The 22771-nt window shown below is 68.4% G+C and overlaps 11 non-coding genes across 11 annotated transcripts; all 11 read left to right on the forward strand.

The window, feature by feature from the left end:
* The first annotated feature begins 939 nt into the window (after positions 1-939).
* Positions 940-1058, forward strand: LOC132594915 (5S ribosomal RNA). The gene has a single exon (XR_009561084.1). It is a non-coding gene; the product is annotated as a 5S ribosomal RNA (ribosomal RNA).
* Positions 1059-3754: 2696 nt separating this feature from the next.
* On the forward strand, positions 3755-3873 carry LOC132594916 (5S ribosomal RNA). Its single transcript, XR_009561085.1, has one exon. It is a non-coding gene; the product is annotated as a 5S ribosomal RNA (ribosomal RNA).
* A 932-nt stretch (positions 3874-4805) lies between these two features.
* Positions 4806-4924, forward strand: LOC132594917 (5S ribosomal RNA). Its single transcript, XR_009561086.1, has one exon. It is a non-coding gene; the product is annotated as a 5S ribosomal RNA (ribosomal RNA).
* A 2696-nt stretch (positions 4925-7620) lies between these two features.
* On the forward strand, positions 7621-7739 carry LOC132594919 (5S ribosomal RNA). The gene has a single exon (XR_009561088.1). It is a non-coding gene; the product is annotated as a 5S ribosomal RNA (ribosomal RNA).
* Positions 7740-10435: 2696 nt separating this feature from the next.
* Positions 10436-10554, forward strand: LOC132594920 (5S ribosomal RNA). The gene has a single exon (XR_009561089.1). It is a non-coding gene; the product is annotated as a 5S ribosomal RNA (ribosomal RNA).
* Positions 10555-13250: 2696 nt separating this feature from the next.
* On the forward strand, positions 13251-13369 carry LOC132594921 (5S ribosomal RNA). The gene has a single exon (XR_009561090.1). It is a non-coding gene; the product is annotated as a 5S ribosomal RNA (ribosomal RNA).
* Positions 13370-14300: 931 nt separating this feature from the next.
* Positions 14301-14419, forward strand: LOC132594922 (5S ribosomal RNA). The gene has a single exon (XR_009561091.1). It is a non-coding gene; the product is annotated as a 5S ribosomal RNA (ribosomal RNA).
* A 2696-nt stretch (positions 14420-17115) lies between these two features.
* LOC132594923 (5S ribosomal RNA) lies at positions 17116-17234 on the forward strand. Its single transcript, XR_009561092.1, has one exon. It is a non-coding gene; the product is annotated as a 5S ribosomal RNA (ribosomal RNA).
* Positions 17235-18165: 931 nt separating this feature from the next.
* Positions 18166-18284, forward strand: LOC132594924 (5S ribosomal RNA). Its single transcript, XR_009561093.1, has one exon. It is a non-coding gene; the product is annotated as a 5S ribosomal RNA (ribosomal RNA).
* Positions 18285-20980: 2696 nt separating this feature from the next.
* On the forward strand, positions 20981-21099 carry LOC132594925 (5S ribosomal RNA). The gene has a single exon (XR_009561094.1). It is a non-coding gene; the product is annotated as a 5S ribosomal RNA (ribosomal RNA).
* A 931-nt stretch (positions 21100-22030) lies between these two features.
* Positions 22031-22149, forward strand: LOC132594926 (5S ribosomal RNA). Its single transcript, XR_009561095.1, has one exon. It is a non-coding gene; the product is annotated as a 5S ribosomal RNA (ribosomal RNA).
* Positions 22150-22771: the final 622 nt, after the last annotated feature.

Below are 22771 nucleotides of genomic sequence, written 5' to 3' on the forward strand. Positions count from 1 at the left end.
GGGCGCCGCAAGGGCAGGATCTCAGCCCATTCGGCCGCCGGGTGCCGCACCTCGTGGGGATCGCGGGAGTAATCCAAGTGTCCCGTGGAGGGATGCAGGCTGCGGTTGGACTCGCTGTGAGCACAGCTGGGGAGGCTACGTCTGTGGGCCGGTGGGGTGTCGCGCTACCAGGCGTCGGGCCGGTAGACCCGAGGCACCAGAGCGGATGGAGGCTCAGAGCCCTCCAGACCCAGACTCCGCCATGGGCCCAGTTGCCGTCCTTTCGGCCCGCGAGCCCCTCGACCTGCACCTGGCCGCCCCCACCGGCGCCCAGCCCCGGCGCCGCCACCTGTGTGCCGGTGTGTCCCTCCACAGCTCCCTCCGACAAAAGCCCCACCCCCACCCCGCCCCTCTGGCGTGTCACCGCGGCCGGGTGCGGGAGCGGGATCGAGGGCAGGGGCCGCTTCCCCGGGCCTGCCGGCCACCAGGGGCGGGGTCCTGAGTCGGCGGGGGGTGTGGGGGCAAGGGTGGCCTTGCCGGGGCTGAGGGGCCGTGGCGACTCAATGGTGGCTCCCGGTGGCTTCGGGCCAGCTGCTGTCGGGCAGGAGGGCCGGCCCGGGCTGCGGCCGGGCTGCGCCTAGGGCCGCGTGGGCGGGCAGGGCCGATGCCCAAGGGACCGCGGGCCCCGGGCCCTGAAGCCTCCGGGGCCACGTCCCTGTGAGCGACGTGCGGGATCTTGGGCGGGGCGCCAAGCGCCGAAGGGTTTGCTGGGTCACGGCCGCCCTGGGCTGGGAGGTGGTCGCCAAACCCTCCGCCGCCGCCCGATACCCGAGACCTCCGTTGCCCCTGCCTGGGCGGGCGAGGGGGCCCTGCCGGGGCGGGCCGGCCTCCAGGCTGGCGTTAAGGCGCCAGCGCCAGCGAAACTGGGCCTCAAGAGGCCGCCCGCGGCGCCCCGCCCCCGTCTACGGCCATACCACCCTGAACGCGCCCGATCTCGTCTGATCTCGGAAGCTAAGCAGGGTCGGGCCTGGTTAGTACTTGGATGGGAGACCGCCTGGGAATACCGGGTGCTGTAGGCTTTTTGCCTCCCGCTCCGCCCGCCTTCTCCTTTACTCGCCCGCGGCGGGGGGGCCGCCGGCTCCGCCCCCGCCGAGCCCCGCTGCAGGCAGTAGTCAAGGTGGGTTTACCTGCCCGAGCAGGAAGCTTGGGCGATGGCAGAAGTGGGAAGAAACTCTTGAGCACAGGTTCTTGGGATCCACGGAGCAGCGCATGCACATGCGATGGGTGCCTACACAGCTGGCTTGCTTGTCTGTGGGGAAAGGCGAGATGGGTCAGGGCCTGGGTTCCTGAGGGGCTGAGAATCAAGGCAGGGATAGAAGAAAGGGGACAGGCCCACATCCCCTGAACCCACGCCGGCGCCCACTCACCTTTGTGGAAAATACGATTGAAAAGTGCCCGCAAGAATCTCTTCAGATGCCTCCAGAGTTGAGGGAAGAAGGGGAGGGGGGAGGCCGGGAGCAGGGTGAGCCCTGAAATCCAACCCTTGTCCCGGTCACACCCCAGCAGCCCTCCCACCTCAGCCCCTTCAAGACCCCAGGGCTCCCCCAACCGCGCTGCACAGATCCTGCCCTGACCATAGTCACCATGTTGATCCCCACGTTGAGCAAGATGAAGCTGACCGGGATCAGAAGAATTGAGTATCCTTGCTCCTGGCATTTCCTGGGGATGGGGCCAGTGAACGGCTCGGCTCGGTAGTAGTTTCGCTCACCCATGGCCGTTGGTCCCAGGACTGCCTGGGCCCTCTGCCCTCCAGTTTTAACTGGGAGCCAGACTGGGTCATAATGGGGCAGGTGGTGAGGTCACAGTGAGGGAGGGGGATGAAAAGGAGGGCCCAGAGTGGCATTCCCTGGTAACCAGGGTCAGGTAAGCTGAGCCTGGACAGTCAAACAGGGCCCGGTGGCCGGCATACATCCCCTCGAGCGGTCATTCATTCGCTCACCGCCCGCTGACTCACTTGTTCAAATGACACATTGCGTCTCTTGGCCCCTCTTGAGACTAGGAAGACCTTGGCCTCAGAGGCCTGCTGAGGGCCTGGCTGGAGTCCAGAGCCTCAGCCTTCTTCATGCCCTTCACTGGGCCTGGAGCTGGACCTGCCCAGATGTGGAACCTCCCAGTTTGGAAGCAACTTCTTGTATGAGGCTCTCTGTGGACAGGGACAGCTGAGACACAGAGGAGGTGCCCAGAGACCAGGGGTTTGGAGTCTGCAGCTGCAGATGTACTTAGTGCATGGTATAGGACCAGGAGGGGCCTGCTGGCAGAACTGTGGCCACTAAACCAAAGGGACCCTCAGGCCAAGAAGGGGACACTGGCTTCTTATTGCAGGAAGCCAAGCGCAGGGACCCAGGCTGGCAGAAGGAGTGGCGCTTCCAAGCCACAGACCACCAATGTTTCCTGGACTCTGGCGCTCTTTATTCCTCTCTCCATGCCCTGCCGCCCCCTGCCCCTGCCCCCACTTGCTGCTGGTAAGTTCACTTTCCCAGTCTGGCTCCCGTGCAGAGAGGGCCTGGAGGCCGAGGTGGAAGGTAGCAGCGAGTTGGCCCGCGCTTGGCCCTCCTGCGGTTGCCGCTTCAGCACCAGACTGTCATACACCTGGTAGTTGGCATTGCCTCCCGGGTTCCGGCTGAGTGGCATGAAGGTGGGCGGGGGTGGAGGGTGCTCGGTAGCCTGGACGTCGGGCAGGAGGTGAGAGGGGCGGAGGAGCAGCGCTGAGCTGGGAGCCGGGGCCCGCTGGTCCAAGGCCTCGGCCAGTACCGTGAGGGAGGCGGAGGTGGCCACAGGGCGCCGCAAGGGCAGGATCTCAGCCCATTCGGCCGCCGGGTGCCGCACCTCGTGGGGATCGCGGGAGTAATCCAAGTGTCCCGTGGAGGGATGCAGGCTGCGGTTGGACTCGCTGTGAGCACAGCTGGGGAGGCTACGTCTGTGGGCCGGTGGGGTGTCGCGCTACCAGGCGTCGGGCCGGTAGACCCGAGGCAACAGAGCGGATGGAGGCTCAGAGCCCTCCAGACCCAGACTCCGCCATGGGCCCAGTTGCCGTCCTTTCGGCCCGCGAGCCCCTCGACCTGCACCTGGCCGCCCCCACCGGCGCCCAGCCCCGGCGCCGCCACCTGTGTGCCGGTATGTCCCTCCACAGCTCCCTCCGTCAAAAGCCCCCCCCCACCCCGCCCCTCTGGCGTGTCACCGCGGCCGGGTGCGGGAGCGGGATCGAGGGCAGGGGCCGCTTCCCCGGGCCTGCCGGCCACCAGGGGCGGGGTCCTGAGCTCGGCGGGGGGTGTGGGGGCAAGGGTGGCCTTGCCGGGGCTGAGGGGCCGTGGCGACTCAATGGTGGCTCCCGGTGGCTTCGGGCCAGCTGCTGTCGGGCAGGAGGGCCGGCCCGGGCTGCGGCCGGGCTGCGCCTAGGGCCGCGTGGGCGGGCAGGGCCGATGCCCAAGGGACCGCGGGCCCCGGGCCCTGAAGCCTCCGGGGCCACGTCCCTGTGAGCGACGTGCGGGATCTTGGGCGGGGCGCCAAGCGCCGAAGGGTTTGCTGGGTCACGGCCGCCCTGGGCTGGGAGGTGGTCGCCAAACCCTCCGCCGCCGCCCGATACCCGAGACCTCCGTTGCCCCTGCCTGGGCGGGCGAGGGGGCCCTGCCGGGGCGGGCCGGCCGCCAGGCTGGCGTTAAGGCGCCAGCGCCAGCGAAACTGGGCCTCAAGAGGCCGCCCGCGGCCCCCCGCCCCCGTCTACGGCCATACCACCCTGAACGCGCCCGATCTCGTCTGATCTCGGAAGCTAAGCAGGGTCGGGCCTGGTTAGTACTTGGATGGGAGACCGCCTGGGAATACCGGGTGCTGTAGGCTTTTTGCCTCCCGCTCCGCCCGCCTTCTCCTTTACTCGCCCGCGGCGGGGGCCGCCGGCTCCGCCCCCGCCGGGCCCCGCTGCAGGCCCCACCTCCTCAGGCCCCTCCCACCACGGCGCGCGCCGGCGGGGTCGCTCCCCGCCGGCCCGGCCGGCCAGGCGGCCAGAAGGCGGCCCTGGAAGGCAGCCGCACCCCAGACGCTCCCGGGGTGGCTGGCCCGGACCCAGACTCCGCCGCGGGCCCAGTTGCCGTCCTTTCGGCCCGCGAGCCCCTCGACCTGCACCTGGCCGCCCCCACCGGCTCCCAACCCCGGCGCCGCCACCTGTGTGCCGGTGTGTCCCTCCACAGCTCCCTCCGACAAAAGCCCCCCCCCACCCCGCCCCTCTGGCGTGTCACCGCGGCCGGGTGCGGGAGCGGGATCGAGGGCAGGGGCCGCTTCCCCGGGCCTGCCGGCCACCAGGGGCGGGGTCCTGAGCTCGGCGGGGGGTGTGGGGGCAAGGGTGGCCTTGCCGGGGCTGAGGGGCCGTGGCGACTCAATGGTGGCTCCCGGTGGCTTCGGGCCAGCTGCTGTCGGGCAGGAGGGCCGGCCCGGGCTGCGGCCGGGCTGCGCCTAGGGCCGCGTGGGCGGGCAGGGCCGATGCCCAAGGGACCGCGGGCCCCGGGCCCTGAAGCCTCCGGGGCCACGTCCCTGTGAGCGACGTGCGGGATCTTGGGCGGGGCGCCAAGCGCCGAAGGGTTTGCTGGGTCACGGCCGCCCTGGGCTGGGAGGTGGTCGCCAAACCCTCCGCCGCCGCCCGATACCCGAGACCTCCGTTGCCCCTGCCTGGGCGGGCGAGGGGGCCCTGCCGGGGCGGGCCGGCCGCCAGGCTGGCGTTAAGGCGCCAGCGCCAGCGAAACTGGGCCTCAAGAGGCCGCCCGCGGCGCCCCGCCCCCGTCTACGGCCATACCACCCTGAACGCGCCCGATCTCGTCTGATCTCGGAAGCTAAGCAGGGTCGGGCCTGGTTAGTACTTGGATGGGAGACCGCCTGGGAATACCGGGTGCTGTAGGCTTTTTGCCTCCCGCTCCGCCCGCCTTCTCCTTTACTCGCCCGCGGCGGGGGGGCCGCCGGCTCCGCCCCCGCCGAGCCCCGCTGCAGGCAGTAGTCAAGGTGGGTTTACCTGCCCGAGCAGGAAGCTTGGGCGATGGCAGAAGTGGGAAGAAACTCTTGAGCACAGGTTCTTGGGATCCACGGAGCAGCGCATGCACATGCGATGGGTGCCTACACAGCTGGCTTGCTTGTCTGTGGGGAAAGGCGAGATGGGTCAGGGCCTGGGTTCCTGAGGGGCTGAGAATCAAGGCAGGGATAGAAGAAAGGGGACAGGCCCACATCCCCTGAACCCACGCCGGCGCCCACTCACCTTTGTGGAAAATACGATTGAAAAGTGCCCGCAAGAATCTCTTCAGATGCCTCCAGAGTTGAGGCAAGAAGGGGAGGGGGGAGGCCGGGAGCAGGGTGAGCCCTGAAATCCAACCCTTGTCCCGGTCACACCCCAGCAGCCCTCCCACCTCAGCCCCTTCAAGACCCCAGGGCTCCCCCAACCGCGCTGCACAGATCCTGCCCTGACCATAGTCACCATGTTGATCCCCACGTTGAGCAAGATGAAGCTGACCGGGATCAGAAGAATTGAGTATCCTTGCTCCTGGCATTTCCTGGGGATGGGGCCAGTGAACGGCTCGGCTCGGTAGTAGTTTCGCTCACCCATGGCCGTTGGTCCCAGGACTGCCTGGGCCCTCTGCCCTCCAGTTTTAACTGGGAGCCAGACTGGGTCATAATGGGGCAGGTGGTGAGGTCACAGTGAGGGAGGGGGATGAAAAGGAGGGCCCAGAGTGGCATTCCCTGGTAACCAGGGTCAGGTAAGCTGAGCCTGGACAGTCAAACAGGGCCCGGTGGCCGGCATACATCCCCTCGAGCGGTCATTCATTCGCTCACCGCCCGCTGACTCACTTGTTCAAATGACACATTGCGTCTCTTGGCCCCTCTTGAGACTAGGAAGACCTTGGCCTCAGAGGCCTGCTGAAGGCCTGGCTGGAGTCCAGAGCCTCAGCCTTCTTCATGCCCTTCACTGGGCCTGGAGCTGGACCTGCCCAGATGTGGAACCTCCCAGTTTGGAAGCAACTTCTTGTATGAGGCTCTCTGTGGACAGGGACAGCTGAGACACAGAGGAGGTGCCCAGAGACCAGGGGTTTGGAGTCTGCAGCTGCAGATGTACTTAGTGCATGGTATAGGACCAGGAGGGGCCTGCTGGCAGAACTGTGGCCACTAAACCAAAGGGACCCTCAGGCCAAGAAGGAGACACTGGCTTCTTATTGCAGGAAGCCAAGGGCAGGGACCCAGGCTGGCAGAAGGAGTGGCGCTTCCAAGCCACAGACCACCAATGTTTCCTGGACTCTGGCGCTCTTTATTCCTCTCTCCATGCCCTGCCGCCCCCTGCCCCTGCCCCCACTTGCTGCTGGTAAGTTCATTTTCCCAGTCTGGCTCCCGTGCAGAGAGGGCCTGGAGGCCGAGGTGGAAGGTAGCAGCGAGTTGGCCCGCGCTTGGCCCTCCTGCGGTTGCCGCTTCAGCACCAGACTGTCATACACCTGGTAGTTGGCATTGCCTCCCGGGTTCCGGCTGAGTGGCATGAAGGTGGGCGGGGGTGGAGGGTGCTCGGTAGCCTGGACGTCAGGCAGGAGGTGAGAGGGGCGGAGGAGCAGCGCTGAGCTGGGAGCCGGGGCCCGCTGGTCCGAGGCCTCGGCCAGTACCGTGAGGGAGGCGGAGGTGGCCACAGGGCGCCGCAAGGGCAGGATCTCAGCCCATTCGGCCGCCGGGTGCCGCACCTCGTGGGGATCGCGGGAGTAATCCAAGTGTCCCGTGGAGGGATGCAGGCTGCGGTTGGACTCGCTGTGAGCACAGCTGGGGAGGCTACGTCTGTAGGCCGGTGGGGTGTCGCGCTACCAGGCGTCGGGCCGGTAGACCCGAGGCACCAGAGCGGATGGAGGCTCAGAGCCCTCCAGACCCAGACTCCGCCATGGGCCCAGTTGCCGTCCTTTCGGCCCGCGAGCCCCTCGACCTGCACCTGGCCGCCCCCACCGGCGCCCAGCCCCGGCGCCGCCACCTGTGTGCCGGTGTGTCCCTCCACAGCTCCCTCCGACAAAAGCCCCACCCCCACCCCGCCCCTCTGGCGTGTCACCGCGGCCGGGTGCGGGAGCGGGATCGAGGGCAGGGGCCGCTTCCCCGGGCCTGCCGGCCACCAGGGGCGGGGTCCTGAGTCGGCGGGGGGTGTGGGGGCAAGGGTGGCCTTGCCGGGGCTGAGGGGCCGTGGCGACTCAATGGTGGCTCCCGGTGGCTTCGGGCCAGCTGCTGTCGGGCAGGAGGGCCGGCCCGGGCTGCGGCCGGGCTGCGCCTAGGGCCGCGTGGGCGGGCAGGGCCGATGCCCAAGGGACCGCGGGCCCCGGGCCCTGAAGCCTCCGGGGCCACGTCCCTGTGAGCGACGTGCGGGATCTTGGGCGGGGCGCCAAGCGCCGAAGGGTTTGCTGGGTCACGGCCGCCCTGGGCTGGGAGGTGGTCGCCAAACCCTCCGCCGCCGCCCGATACCCGAGACCTCCGTTGCCCCTGCCTGGGCGGGCGAGGGGGCCCTGCCGGGGCGGGCCGGCCGCCAGGCTGGCGTTAAGGCGCCAGCGCCAGCGAAACTGGGCCTCAAGAGGCCGCCCGCGGCGCCCCGCCCCCGTCTACGGCCATACCACCCTGAACGCGCCCGATCTCGTCTGATCTCGGAAGCTAAGCAGGGTCGGGCCTGGTTAGTACTTGGATGGGAGACCGCCTGGGAATACCGGGTGCTGTAGGCTTTTTGCCTCCCGCTCCGCCCGCCTTCTCCTTTACTCGCCCGCGGCGGGGGGGCCGCCGGCTCCGCCCCCGCCGAGCCCCGCTGCAGGCAGTAGTCAAGGTGGGTTTACCTGCCCGAGCAGGAAGCTTGGGCGATGGCAGAAGTGGGAAGAAACTCTTGAGCACAGGTTCTTGGGATCCACGGAGCAGCGCATGCACATGCGATGGGTGCCTACACAGCTGGCTTGCTTGTCTGTGGGGAAAGGCGAGATGGGTCAGGGCCTGGGTTCCTGAGGGGCTGAGAATCAAGGCAGGGATAGAAGAAAGGGGACAGGCCCACATCCCCTGAACCCACGCCGGCGCCCACTCACCTTTGTGGAAAATACGATTGAAAAGTGCCCGCAAGAATCTCTTCAGATGCCTCCAGAGTTGAGGCAAGAAGGGGAGGGGGGAGGCCGGGAGCAGGGTGAGCCCTGAAATCCAACCCTTGTCCCGGTCACACCCCAGCAGCCCTCCCACCTCAGCCCCTTCAAGACCCCAGGGCTCCCCCAACCGCGCTGCACAGATCCTGCCCTGACCATAGTCACCATGTTGATCCCCACGTTGAGCAAGATGAAGCTGACCGGGATCAGAAGAATTGAGTATCCTTGCTCCTGGCATTTCCTGGGGATGGGGCCAGTGAACGGCTCGGCTCGGTAGTAGTTTCGCTCACCCATGGCCGTTGGTCCCAGGACTGCCTGGGCCCTCTGCCCTCCAGTTTTAACTGGGAGCCAGACTGGGTCATAATGGGGCAGGTGGTGAGGTCACAGTGAGGGAGGGGGATGAAAAGGAGGGCCCAGAGTGGCATTCCCTGGTAACCAGGGTCAGGTAAGCTGAGCCTGGACAGTCAAACAGGGCCCGGTGGCCGGCATACATCCCCTCGAGCGGTCATTCATTCGCTCACCGCCCGCTGACTCACTTGTTCAAATGACACATTGCGTCTCTTGGCCCCTCTTGAGACTAGGAAGACCTTGGCCTCAGAGGCCTGCTGAAGGCCTGGCTGGAGTCCAGAGCCTCAGCCTTCTTCATGCCCTTCACTGGGCCTGGAGCTGGACCTGCCCAGATGTGGAACCTCCCAGTTTGGAAGCAACTTCTTGTATGAGGCTCTCTGTGGACAGGGACAGCTGAGACACAGAGGAGGTGCCCAGAGACCAGGGGTTTGGAGTCTGCAGCTGCAGATGTACTTAGTGCATGGTATAGGACCAGGAGGGGCCTGCTGGCAGAACTGTGGCCACTAAACCAAAGGGACCCTCAGGCCAAGAAGGGGACACTGGCTTCTTATTGCAGGAAGCCAAGCGCAGGGACCCAGGCTGGCAGAAGGAGTGGCGCTTCCAAGCCACAGACCACCAATGTTTCCTGGACTCTGGCGCTCTTTATTCCTCTCTCCATGCCCTGCCGCCCCCTGCCCCTGCCCCCACTTGCTGCTGGTAAGTTCATTTTCCCAGTCTGGCTCCCGTGCAGAGAGGGCCTGGAGGCCGAGGTGGAAGGTAGCAGCGAGTTGGCCCGCGCTTGGCCCTCCTGCGGTTGCCGCTTCAGCACCAGACTGTCATACACCTGGTAGTTGGCATTGCCTCCCGGGTTCCGGCTGAGTGGCATGAAGGTGGGCGGGGGTGGAGGGTGCTCGGTAGCCTGGACGTCGGGCAGGAGGTGAGAGGGGCGGAGGAGCAGCGCTGAGCTGGGAGCCGGGGCCCGCTGGTCCGAGGCCTCGGCCAGTACCGTGAGGGAGGCGGAGGTGGCCACAGGGCGCCGCAAGGGCAGGATCTCAGCCCATTCGGCCGCCGGGTGCCGCACCTCGTGGGGATCGCGGGAGTAATCCAAGTGTCCCGTGGAGGGATGCAGGCTGCGGTTGGACTCGCTGTGAGCACAGCTGGGGAGGCTACGTCTGTGGGCCGGTGGGGTGTCGCGCTACCAGGCGTCGGGCCGGTAGACCCGAGGCACCAGAGCGGATGGAGGCTCAGAGCCCTCCAGACCCAGACTCCGCCATGGGCCCAGTTGCCGTCCTTTCGGCCCGCGAGCCCCTCGACCTGCACCTGGCCGCCCCCACCGGCGCCCAGCCCCGGCGCCGCCACCTGTGTGCCGGTGTGTCCCTCCACAGCTCCCTCCGACAAAAGCCCCACCCCCACCCCGCCCCTCTGGCGTGTCACCGCGGCCGGGTGCGGGAGCGGGATCGAGGGCAGGGGCCGCTTCCCCGGGCCTGCCGGCCACCAGGGGCGGGGTCCTGAGTCGGCGGGGGGTGTGGGGGCAAGGGTGGCCTTGCCGGGGCTGAGGGGCCGTGGCGACTCAATGGTGGCTCCCGGTGGCTTCGGGCCAGCTGCTGTCGGGCAGGAGGGCCGGCCCGGGCTGCGGCCGGGCTGCGCCTAGGGCCGCGTGGGCGGGCAGGGCCGATGCCCAAGGGACCGCGGGCCCCGGGCCCTGAAGCCTCCGGGGCCACGTCCCTGTGAGCGACGTGCGGGATCTTGGGCGGGGCGCCAAGCGCCGAAGGGTTTGCTGGGTCACGGCCGCCCTGGGCTGGGAGGTGGTCGCCAAACCCTCCGCCGCCGCCCGATACCCGAGACCTCCGTTGCCCCTGCCTGGGCGGGCGAGGGGGCCCTGCCGGGGCGGGCCGGCCGCCAGGCTGGCGTTAAGGCGCCAGCGCCAGCGAAACTGGGCCTCAAGAGGCCGCCCGCGGCCCCCCGCCCCCGTCTACGGCCATACCACCCTGAACGCGCCCGATCTCGTCTGATCTCGGAAGCTAAGCAGGGTCGGGCCTGGTTAGTACTTGGATGGGAGACCGCCTGGGAATACCGGGTGCTGTAGGCTTTTTGCCTCCCGCTCCGCCCGCCTTCTCCTTTACTCGCCCGCGGCGGGGGGGCCGCCGGCTCCGCCCCCGCCGAGCCCCGCTGCAGGCAGTAGTCAAGGTGGGTTTACCTGCCCGAGCAGGAAGCTTGGGCGATGGCAGAAGTGGGAAGAAACTCTTGAGCACAGGTTCTTGGGATCCACGGAGCAGCGCATGCACATGCGATGGGTGCCTACACAGCTGGCTTGCTTGTCTGTGGGGAAAGGCGAGATGGGTCAGGGCCTGGGTTCCTGAGGGGCTGAGAATCAAGGCAGGGATAGAAGAAAGGGGACAGGCCCACATCCCCTGAACCCACGCCGGCGCCCACTCACCTTTGTGGAAAATACGATTGAAAAGTGCCCGCAAGAATCTCTTCAGATGCCTCCAGAGTTGAGGGAAGAAGGGGAGGGGGGAGGCCGGGAGCAGGGTGAGCCCTGAAATCCAACCCTTGTCCCGGTCACACCCCAGCAGCCCTCCCACCTCAGCCCCTTCAAGACCCCAGGGCTCCCCCAACCGCGCTGCACAGATCCTGCCCTGACCATAGTCACCATGTTGATCCCCACGTTGAGCAAGATGAAGCTGACCGGGATCAGAAGAATTGAGTATCCTTGCTCCTGGCATTTCCTGGGGATGGGGCCAGTGAACGGCTCGGCTCGGTAGTAGTTTCGCTCACCCATGGCCGTTGGTCCCAGGACTGCCTGGGCCCTCTGCCCTCCAGTTTTAACTGGGAGCCAGACTGGGTCATAATGGGGCAGGTGGTGAGGTCACAGTGAGGGAGGGGGATGAAAAGGAGGGCCCAGAGTGGCATTCCCTGGTAACCAGGGTCAGGTAAGCTGAGCCTGGACAGTCAAACAGGGCCCGGTGGCCGGCATACATCCCCTCGAGCGGTCATTCATTCGCTCACCGCCCGCTGACTCACTTGTTCAAATGACACATTGCGTCTCTTGGCCCCTCTTGAGACTAGGAAGACCTTGGCCTCAGAGGCCTGCTGAAGGCCTGGCTGGAGTCCAGAGCCTCAGCCTTCTTCATGCCCTTCACTGGGCCTGGAGCTGGACCTGCCCAGATGTGGAACCTCCCAGTTTGGAAGCAACTTCTTGTATGAGGCTCTCTGTGGACAGGGACAGCTGAGACACAGAGGAGGTGCCCAGAGACCAGGGGTTTGGAGTCTGCAGCTGCAGATGTACTTAGTGCATGGTATAGGACCAGGAGGGGCCTGCTGGCAGAACTGTGGCCACTAAACCAAAGGGACCCTCAGGCCAAGAAGGGGACACTGGCTTCTTATTGCAGGAAGCCAAGGGCAGGGACCCAGGCTGGCAGAAGGAGTGGCGCTTCCAAGCCACAGACCACCAATGTTTCCTGGACTCTGGCGCTCTTTATTCCTCTCTCCATGCCCTGCCGCCCCCTGCCCCTGCCCCCACTTGCTGCTGGTAAGTTCATTTTCCCAGTCTGGCTCCCGTGCAGAGAGGGCCTGGAGGCCGAGGTGGAAGGTAGCAGCGAGTTGGCCCGCGCTTGGCCCTCCTGCGGTTGCCGCTTCAGCACCAGACTGTCATACACCTGGTAGTTGGCATTGCCTCCCGGGTTCCGGCTGAGTGGCATGAAGGTGGGCGGGGGTGGAGGGTGCTCGGTAGCCTGGACGTCAGGCAGGAGGTGAGAGGGGCGGAGGAGCAGCGCTGAGCTGGGAGCCGGGGCCCGCTGGTCCGAGGCCTCGGCCAGTACCGTGAGGGAGGCGGAGGTGGCCACAGGGCGCCGCAAGGGCAGGATCTCAGCCCATTCGGCCGCCGGGTGCCGCACCTCGTGGGGATCGCGGGAGTAATCCAAGTGTCCCGTGGAGGGATGCAGGCTGCGGTTGGACTCGCTGTGAGCACAGCTGGGGAGGCTACGTCTCTGGGCCGGTGGGGTGTCGCGCTACCAGGCGTCGGGCCGGTAGACCCGAGGCACCAGAGCGGATGGAGGCTCAGAGCCCTCCAGACCCAGACTCCGCCATGGGCCCAGTTGCCGTCCTTTCGGCCCGCGAGCCCCTCGACCTGCACCTGGCCGCCCCCACCGGCGCCCAGCCCCGGCGCCGCCACCTGTGTGCCGGTGTGTCCCTCCACAGCTCCCTCCGACAAAAGCCCCACCCCCACCCCGCCCCTCTGGCGTGTCACCGCGGCCGGGTGCGGGAGCGGGATCGAGGGCAGGGGCCGCTTCCCCGGGCCTGCCCGCCACCAGGGGCGGGGTCCTGAGTCGGCGGGGTGTGTGGGGGCAAGGGTGGCCTTGCCGGGGCTGAGGGGCCGTGGCGACTCAATGGTGGCTCCCGGTGGCTTCGGGCCAGCTGCTGTCGGGCAGGAGGGCCGGCCCGGGCTGCGGCCGGGCTGCGCCTAGGGCCGCGTGGGCGGGCAGGGCCGATGCCCAAGGGACCGCGGGCCCCGGGCCCTGAAGCCTCCGGGGCCACGTCCCTGTGAGCGACGTGCGGGATCTTGGGCGGGGCGCCAAGCGCCGAAGGGTTTGCTGGGTCACGGCCGCCCTGGGCTGGGAGGTGGTCGCCAAACCCTCCGCCGCCGCCCGATACCCGAGACCTCCGTTGCCCCTGCCTGGGCGGGCGAGGGGGCCCTGCCGGGGCGGGCCGGCCGCCAGGCTGGCGTTAAGGCGCCAGCGCCAGCGAAACTGGGCCTCAAGAGGCCGCCCGCGGCCCCCCGCCCCCGTCTACGGCCATACCACCCTGAACGCGCCCGATCTCGTCTGATCTCGGAAGCTAAGCAGGGTCGGGCCTGGTTAGTACTTGGATGGGAGACCGCCTGGGAATACCGGGTGCTGTAGGCTTTTTGCCTCCCGCTCCGCCCGCCTTCTCCTTTACTCGCCCGCGGCGGGGGCCTCCGGCTCCGCCCCCGCCGGGCCCCGCTGCAGGCCCCACCTCCTCAGGCCCCTCCCACCACGGCGCGCGCCGGCGGGGTCGCTCCCCGCCGGCCCGGCCGGCCAGGCGGCCAGAAGGCGGCCCTGGAAGGCAGGCGCACCCCAGACGCTCCCGGGGTGGCTGGCCCGGACCCAGACTCCGCCGCGGGCCCAGTTGCCGTCCTTTCGGCCCGCGAGCCCCTCGACCTGCACCTGGCCGCCCCCACCGGCGCCCAGCCCCGGCGCCGCCACCTGTGTGCCGGTGTGTCCCTCCACAGCTCCCTCCGACAAAAGCCCCCCCCACCCCGCCCCTCTGGCGTGTCACCGCGGCCGGGTGCGGGAGCGGGATCGAGGGCAGGGGCCGCTTCCCCGGGCCTGCCGGCCACCAGGGGCGGGGTCCTGAGCTCGGCGGGGGGTGTGGGGGCAAGGGTGGCCTTGCCGGGGCTGAGGGGCCGTGGCGACTCAATGGTGGCTCCCAGTGGCTTCGGGCCAGCTGCTGTCGGGCAGGAGGGCCGGCCCGGGCTGCGGCCGGGCTGCGCCTAGGGCCGCGTGGGCGGGCAGGGCCGATGCCCAAGGGACCGCGGGCCCCGGGCCCTGAAGCCTCCGGGGCCACGTCCCTGTGAGCGACGTGCGGGATCTTGGGCGGGGCGCCAAGCGCCGAAGGGTTTGCTGGGTCACGGCCGCCCTGGGCTGGGAGGTGGTCGCCAAACCCTCCGCCGCCGCCCGATACCCGAGACCTCCGTTGCCCCTGCCTGGGCGGGCGAGGGGGCCCTGCCGGGGCGGGCCGGCCGCCAGGCTGGCGTTAAGGCGCCAGCGCCAGCGAAACTGGGCCTCAAGAGGCCGCCCGCGGCGCCCCGCCCCCGTCTACGGCCATACCACCCTGAACGCGCCCGATCTCGTCTGATCTCGGAAGCTAAGCAGGGTCGGGCCTGGTTAGTACTTGGATGGGAGACCGCCTGGGAATACCGGGTGCTGTAGGCTTTTTGCCTCCCGCTCCGCCCGCCTTCTCCTTTACTCGCCCGCGGCGGGGGGGCCGCCGGCTCCGCCCCCGCCGAGCCCCGCTGCAGGCAGTAGTCAAGGTGGGTTTACCTGCCCGAGCAGGAAGCTTGGGCGATGGCAGAAGTGGGAAGAAACTCTTGAGCACAGGTTCTTGGGATCCACGGAGCAGCGCATGCACATGCGATGGGTGCCTACACAGCTGGCTTGCTTGTCTGTGGGGAAAGGCGAGATGGGTCAGGGCCTGGGTTCCTGAGGGGCTGAGAATCAAGGCAGGGATAGAAGAAAGGGGACAGGCCCACATCCCCTGAACCCACGCCGGCGCCCACTCACCTTTGTGGAAAATACGATTGAAAAGTGCCCGCAAGAATCTCTTCAGATGCCTCCAGAGTTGAGGGAAGAAGGGGAGGGGGGAGGCCGGGAGCAGGGTGAGCCCTGAAATCCAACCCTTGTCCCGGTCACACCCCAGCAGCCCTCCCACCTCAGCCCCTTCAAGACCCCAGGGCTCCCCCAACCGCGCTGCACAGATCCTGCCCTGACCATAGTCACCATGTTGATCCCCACGTTGAGCAAGATGAAGCTGACCGGGATCAGAAGAATTGAGTATCCTTGCTCCTGGCATTTCCTGGGGATGGGGCCAGTGAACGGCTCGGCTCGGTAGTAGTTTCGCTCACCCATGGCCGTTGGTCCCAGGACTGCCTGGGCCCTCTGCCCTCCAGTTTTAACTGGGAGCCAGACTGGGTCATAATGGGGCAGGTGGTGAGGTCACAGTGAGGGAGGGGGATGAAAAGGAGGGCCCAGAGTGGCATTCCCTGGTAACCAGGGTCAGGTAAGCTGAGCCTGGACAGTCAAACAGGGCCCGGTGGCCGGCATACATCCCCTCGAGCGGTCATTCATTCGCTCACCGCCCGCTGACTCACTTGTTCAAATGACACATTGCGTCTCTTGGCCCCTCTTGAGACTAGGAAGACCTTGGCCTCAGAGGCCTGCTGAAGGCCTGGCTGGAGTCCAGAGCCTCAGCCTTCTTCATGCCCTTCACTGGGCCTGGAGCTGGACCTGCCCAGATGTGGAACCTCCCAGTTTGGAAGCAACTTCTTGTATGAGGCTCTCTGTGGACAGGGACAGCTGAGACACAGAGGAGGTGCCCAGAGACCAGGGGTTTGGAGTCTGCAGCTGCAGATGTACTTAGTGCATGGTATAGGACCAGGAGGGGCCTGCTGGCAGAACTGTGGCCACTAAACCAAAGGGACCCTCAGGCCAAGAAGGGGACACTGGCTTCTTATTGCAGGAAGCCAAGCGCAGGGACCCAGGCTGGCAGAAGGAGTGGCGCTTCCAAGCCACAGACCACCAATGTTTCCTGGACTCTGGCGCTCTTTATTCCTCTCTCCATGCCCTGCCGCCCCCTGCCCCTGCCCCCACTTGCTGCTGGTAAGTTCATTTTCCCAGTCTGGCTCCCGTGCAGAGAGGGCCTGGAGGCCGAGGTGGAAGGTAGCAGCGAGTTGGCCCGCGCTTGGCCCTCCTGCGGTTGCCGCTTCAGCACCAGACTGTCATACACCTGGTAGTTGGCATTGCCTCCCGGGTTCCGGCTGAGTGGCATGAAGGTGGGCGGGGGTGGAGGGTGCTCGGTAGCCTGGACGTCGGGCAGGAGGTGAGAGGGGCGGAGGAGCAGCGCTGAGCTGGGAGCCGGGGCCCGCTGGTCCGAGGCCTCGGCCAGTACCGTGAGGGAGGCGGAGGTGGCCACAGGGCGCCGCAAGGGCAGGATCTCAGCCCATTCGGCCGCCGGGTGCCGCACCTCGTGGGGATCGCGGGAGTAATCCAAGTGTCCCGTGGAGGGATGCAGGCTGCGGTTGGACTCGCTGTGAGCACAGCTGGGGAGGCTACGTCTGTGGGCCGGTGGGGTGTCGCGCTACCAGGCGTCGGGCCGGTAGACCCGAGGCACCAGAGCGGATGGAGGCTCAGAGCCCTCCAGACCCAGACTCCGCCATGGGCCCAGTTGCCGTCCTTTCGGCCCGCGAGCCCCTCGACCTGCACCTGGCCGCCCCCACCGGCGCCCAGCCCCGGCGCCGCCACCTGTGTGCCGGTGTGTCCCTCCACAGCTCCCTCCGACAAAAGCCCCACCCCCACCCCGCCCCTCTGGCGTGTCACCGCGGCCGGGTGCGGGAGCGGGATCGAGGGCAGGGGCCGCTTCCCCGGGCCTGCCCGCCACCAGGGGCGGGGTCCTGAGTCGGCGGGGTGTGTGGGGGCAAGGGTGGCCTTGCCGGGGCTGAGGGGCCGTGGCGACTCAATGGTGGCTCCCGGTGGCTTCGGGCCAGCTGCTGTCGGGCAGGAGGGCCGGCCCGGGCTGCGGCCGGGCTGCGCCTAGGGCCGCGTGGGCGGGCAGGGCCGATGCCCAAGGGACCGCGGGCCCCGGGCCCTGAAGCCTCCGGGGCCACGTCCCTGTGAGCGACGTGCGGGATCTTGGGCGGGGCGCCAAGCGCCGAAGGGTTTGCTGGGTCACGGCCGCCCTGGGCTGGGAGGTGGTCGCCAAACCCTCCGCCGCCGCCCGATACCCGAGACCTCCGTTGCCCCTGCCTGGGCGGGCGAGGGGGCCCTGCCGGGGCGGGCCGGCCGCCAGGCTGGCGTTAAGGCGCCAGCGCCAGCGAAACTGGGCCTCAAGAGGCCGCCCGCGGCCCCCCGCCCCCGTCTACGGCCATACCACCCTGAACGCGCCCGATCTCGTCTGATCTCGGAAGCTAAGCAGGGTCGGGCCTGGTTAGTACTTGGATGGGAGACCGCCTGGGAATACCGGGTGCTGTAGGCTTTTTGCCTCCCGCTCCGCCCGCCTTCTCCTTTACTCGCCCGCGGCGGGGGCCGCCGGCTCCGCCCCCGCCGGGCCCCGCTGCAGGCCCCACCTCCTCAGGCCCCTCCCACCACGGCGCGCGCCGGCGGGGTCGCTCCCCGCCGGCCCGGCCGGCCAGGCGGCCAGAAGGCGGCCCTGGAAGGCAGGCGCACCCCAGACGCTCCCGGGGTGGCTGGCCCGGACCCAGACTCCGCCGCGGGCCCAGTTGCCGTCCTTTCGGCCCGCGAGCCCCTCGACCTGCACCTGGCCGCCCCCACTGGCGCCCAGCCCCGGCGCCGCCACCTGTGTGCCGGTGTGTCCCTCCACAGCTCCCTCCGACAAAAGCCCCCCCCACCCCGCCCCTCTGGCGTGTCACCGCGGCCGGGTGCGGGAGCGGGATCGAGGGCAGGGGCCGCTTCCCCGGGCCTGCCGGCCACCAGGGGCGGGGTCCTGAGCTCGGCGGGGGGTGTGGGGGCAAGGGTGGCCTTGCCGGGGCTGAGGGGCCGTGGCGACTCAATGGTGGCTCCCAGTGGCTTCGGGCCAGCTGCTGTCGGGCAGGAGGGCCGGCCCGGGCTGCGGCCGGGCTGCGCCTAGGGCCGCGTGGGCGGGCAGGGCCGATGCCCAAGGGACCGCGGGCCCCGGGCCCTGAAGCCTCCGGGGCCACGTCCCTGTGAGCGACGTGCGGGATCTTGGGCGGGGCGCCAAGCGCCGAAGGGTTTGCTGGGTCACGGCCGCCCTGGGCTGGGAGGTGGTCGCCAAACCCTCCGCCGCCGCCCGATACCCGAGACCTCCGTTGCCCCTGCCTGGGCGGGCGAGGGGGCCCTGCCGGGGCGGGCCGGCCGCCAGGCTGGCGTTAAGGCGCCAGCGCCAGCGAAACTGGGCCTCAAGAGGCCGCCCGCGGCCCCCCGCCCCCGTCTACGGCCATACCACCCTGAACGCGCCCGATCTCGTCTGATCTCGGAAGCTAAGCAGGGTCGGGCCTGGTTAGTACTTGGATGGGAGACCGCCTGGGAATACCGGGTGCTGTAGGCTTTTTGCCTCCCGCTCCGCCCGCCTTCTCCTTTACTCGCCCGCGGCGGGGGGGCCGCCGGCTCCGCCCCCGCCGAGCCCCGCTGCAGGCAGTAGTCAAGGTGGGTTTACCTGCCCGAGCAGGAAGCTTGGGCGATGGCAGAAGTGGGAAGAAACTCTTGAGCACAGGTTCTTGGGATCCACGGAGCAGCGCATGCACATGCGATGGGTGCCTACACAGCTGGCTTGCTTGTCTGTGGGGAAAGGCGAGATGGGTCAGGGCCTGGGTTCCTGAGGGGCTGAGAATCAAGGCAGGGATAGAAGAAAGGGGACAGGCCCACATCCCCTGAACCCACGCCGGCGCCCACTCACCTTTGTGGAAAATACGATTGAAAAGTGCCCGCAAGAATCTCTTCAGATGCCTCCAGAGTTGAGGGAAGAAGGGGAGGGGGGAGGCCGGGAGCAGGGTGAGCCCTGAAATCCAACCCTTGTCCCGGTCACACCCCAGCAGCCCTCCCACCTCAGCCCCTTCAAGACCCCAGGGCTCCCCCAACCGCGCTGCACAGATCCTGCCCTGACCATAGTCACCATGTTGATCCCCACGTTGAGCAAGATGAAGCTGACCGGGATCAGAAGAATTGAGTATCCTTGCTCCTGGCATTTCCTGGGGATGGGGCCAGTGAACGGCTCGGCTCGGTAGTAGTTTCGCTCACCCATGGCCGTTGGTCCCAGGACTGCCTGGGCCCTCTGCCCTCCAGTTTTAACTGGGAGCCAGACTGGGTCATAATGGGGCAGGTGGTGAGGTCACAGTGAGGGAGGGGGATGAAAAGGAGGGCCCAGAGTGGCATTCCCTGGTAACCAGGGTCAGGTAAGCTGAGCCTGGACAGTCAAACAGGGCCCGGTGGCCGGCATACATCCCCTCGAGCGGTCATTCATTCGCTCACCGCCCGCTGACTCACTTGTTCAAATGACACATTGCGTCTCTTGGCCCCTCTTGAGACTAGGAAGACCTTGGCCTCAGAGGCCTGCTGAAGGCCTGGCTGGAGTCCAGAGCCTCAGCCTTCTTCATGCCCTTCACTGGGCCTGGAGCTGGACCTGCCCAGATGTGGAACCTCCCAGTTTGGAAGCAACTTCTTGTATGAGGCTCTCTGTGGACAGGGACAGCTGAGACACAGAGGAGGTGCCCAGAGACCAGGGGTTTGGAGTCTGCAGCTGCAGATGTACTTAGTGCATGGTATAGGACCAGGAGGGGCCTGCTGGCAGAACTGTGGCCACTAAACCAAAGGGACCCTCAGGCCAAGAAGGGGACACTGGCTTCTTATTGCAGGAAGCCAAGCGCAGGGACCCAGGCTGGCAGAAGGAGTGGCGCTTCCAAGCCACAGACCACCAATGTTTCCTGGACTCTGGCGCTCTTTATTCCTCTCTCCATGCCCTGCCGCCCCCTGCCCCTGCCCCCACTTGCTGCTGGTAAGTTCATTTTCCCAGTCTGGCTCCCGTGCAGAGAGGGCCTGGAGGCCGAGGTGGAAGGTAGCAGCGAGTTGGCCCGCGCTTGGCCCTCCTGCGGTTGCCGCTTCAGCACCAGACTGTCATACACCTGGTAGTTGGCATTGCCTCCCGGGTTCCGGCTGAGTGGCATGAAGGTGGGCGGGGGTGGAGGGTGCTCGGTAGCCTGGACGTCGGGCAGGAGGTGAGAGGGGCGGAGGAGCAGCGCTGAGCTGGGAGCCGGGGCCCGCTGGTCCGAGGCCTCGGCCAGTACCGTGAGGGAGGCGGAGGTGGCCACAGGGCGCCGCAAGGGCAGGATCTCAGCCCATTCGGCCGCCGGGTGCCGCACCTCGTGGGGATCGCGGGAGTAATCCAAGTGTCCCGTGGAGGGATGCAGGCTGCGGTTGGACTCGCTGTGAGCACAGCTGGGGAGGCTACGTCTGTGGGCCGGTGGGGTGTCGCGCTACCAGGCGTCGGGCCGGTAGACCCGAGGCACCAGAGCGGATGGAGGCTCAGAGCCCTCCAGACCCAGACTCCGCCATGGGCCCAGTTGCCGTCCTTTCGGCCCGCGAGCCCCTCGACCTGCACCTGGCCGCCCCCACCGGCGCCCAGCCCCGGCGCCGCCACCTGTGTGCCGGTGTGTCCCTCCACAGCTCCCTCCGACAAAAGCCCCACCCCCACCCCGCCCCTCTGGCGTGTCACCGCGGCCGGGTGCGGGAGCGGGATCGAGGGCAGGGGCCGCTTCCCCGGGCCTGCCCGCCACCAGGGGCGGGGTCCTGAGTCGGCGGGGGGTGTGGGGGCAAGGGTGGCCTTGCCGGGGCTGAGGGGCCGTGGCGACTCAATGGTGGCTCCCGGTGGCTTCGGGCCAGCTGCTGTCGGGCAGGAGGGCCGGCCCGGGCTGCGGCCGGGCTGCGCCTAGGGCCGCGTGGGCGGGCAGGGCCGATGCCCAAGGGACCGCGGGCCCCGGGCCCTGAAGCCTCCGGGGCCACGTCCCTGTGAGCGACGTGCGGGATCTTGGGCGGGGCGCCAAGCGCCGAAGGGTTTGCTGGGTCACGGCCGCCCTGGGCTGGGAGGTGGTCGCCAAACCCTCCGCCGCCGCCCGATACCCGAGACCTCCGTTGCCCCTGCCTGGGCGGGCGAGGGGGCCCTGCCGGGGCGGGCCGGCCGCCAGGCTGGCGTTAAGGCGCCAGCGCCAGCGAAACTGGGCCTCAAGAGGCCGCCCGCGGCCCCCCGCCCCCGTCTACGGCCATACCACCCTGAACGCGCCCGATCTCGTCTGATCTCGGAAGCTAAGCAGGGTCGGGCCTGGTTAGTACTTGGATGGGAGACCGCCTGGGAATACCGGGTGCTGTAGGCTTTTTGCCTCCCGCTCCGCCCGCCTTCTCCTTTACTCGCCCGCGGCGGGGGCCGCCGGCTCCGCCCCCGCCGGGCCCCGCTGCAGGCCCCACCTCCTCAGGCCCCTCCCACCACGGCGCGCGCCGGCGGGGTCGCTCCCCGCCGGCCCGGCCGGCCAGGCGGCCAGAAGGCGGCCCTGGAAGGCAGGCGCACCCCAGACGCTCCCGGGGTGGCTGGCCCGGACCCAGACTCCGCCGCGGGCCCAGTTGCCGTCCTTTCGGCCCGCGAGCCCCTCGACCTGCACCTGGCCGCCCCCACCGGCGCCCAGCCCCGGCGCCGCCACCTGTGTGCCGGTGTGTCCCTCCACAGCTCCCTCCGACAAAAGCCCCCCCCACCCCGCCCCTCTGGCGTGTCACCGCGGCCGGGTGCGGGAGCGGGATCGAGGGCAGGGGCCGCTTCCCCGGGCCTGCCGGCCACCAGGGGCGGGGTCCTGAGCTCGGCGGGGGGTGTGGGGGCAAGGGTGGCCTTGCCGGGGCTGAGGGGCCGTGGCGACTCAATGGTGGCTCCCAGTGGCTTCGGGCCAGCTGCTGTCGGGCAGGAGGGCCGGCCCGGGCTGCGGCCGGGCTGCGCCTAGGGCCGCGTGGGCGGGCAGGGCCGATGCCCAAGGGACCGCGGGCCCCGGGCCCTGAAGCCTCCGGGGCCACGTCCCTGTGAGCGACGTGCGGGATCTTGGGCGGGGCGCCAAGCGCCGAAGGGTTTGCTGGGTCACGGCCGCCCTGGGCTGGGAGGTGGTCGCCAAACCCTCCGCCGCCGCCCGATACCCGAGACCTCCGTTGCCCCTGCCTGGGCGGGCGAGGGGGCCCTGCCGGGGCGGGCCGGCCGCCAGGCTGGCGTTAAGGCGCCAGCGCCAGCGAAACTGGGCCTCAAGAGGCCGCCCGCGGCGCCCCGCCCCCGTCTACGGCCATACCACCCTGAACGCGCCCGATCTCGTCTGATCTCGGAAGCTAAGCAGGGTCGGGCCTGGTTAGTACTTGGATGGGAGACCGCCTGGGAATACCGGGTGCTGTAGGCTTTTTGCCTCCCGCTCCGCCCGCCTTCTCCTTTACTCGCCCGCGGCGGGGGGGCCGCCGGCTCCGCCCCCGCCGAGCCCCGCTGCAGGCAGTAGTCAAGGTGGGTTTACCTGCCCGAGCAGGAAGCTTGGGCGATGGCAGAAGTGGGAAGAAACTCTTGAGCACAGGTTCTTGGGATCCACGGAGCAGCGCATGCACATGCGATGGGTGCCTACACAGCTGGCTTGCTTGTCTGTGGGGAAAGGCGAGATGGGTCAGGGCCTGGGTTCCTGAGGGGCTGAGAATCAAGGCAGGGATAGAAGAAAGGGGACAGGCCCACATCCCCTGAACCCACGCCGGCGCCCACTCACCTTTGTGGAAAATACGATTGAAAAGTGCCCGCAAGAATCTCTTCAGATGCCTCCAGAGTTGAGGGAAGAAGGGGAGGGGGGAGGCCGGGAGCAGGGTGAGCCCTGAAATCCAACCCTTGTCCCGGTCACACCCCAGCAGCCCTCCCACCTCAGCCCCTTCAAGACCCCAGGGCTCCCCCAACCGCGCTGCACAGATCCTGCCCTGACCATAGTCACCATGTTGATCCCCACGTTGAGCAAGATGAAGCTGACCGGGATCAGAAGAATTGAGTAT

The sequence above is a fragment of the Globicephala melas genome, unplaced genomic scaffold (assembly GCF_963455315.2).
Source record: "Globicephala melas unplaced genomic scaffold, mGloMel1.2 SCAFFOLD_346, whole genome shotgun sequence".
Lineage (NCBI taxonomy): Eukaryota > Metazoa > Chordata > Mammalia > Artiodactyla > Delphinidae > Globicephala > Globicephala melas.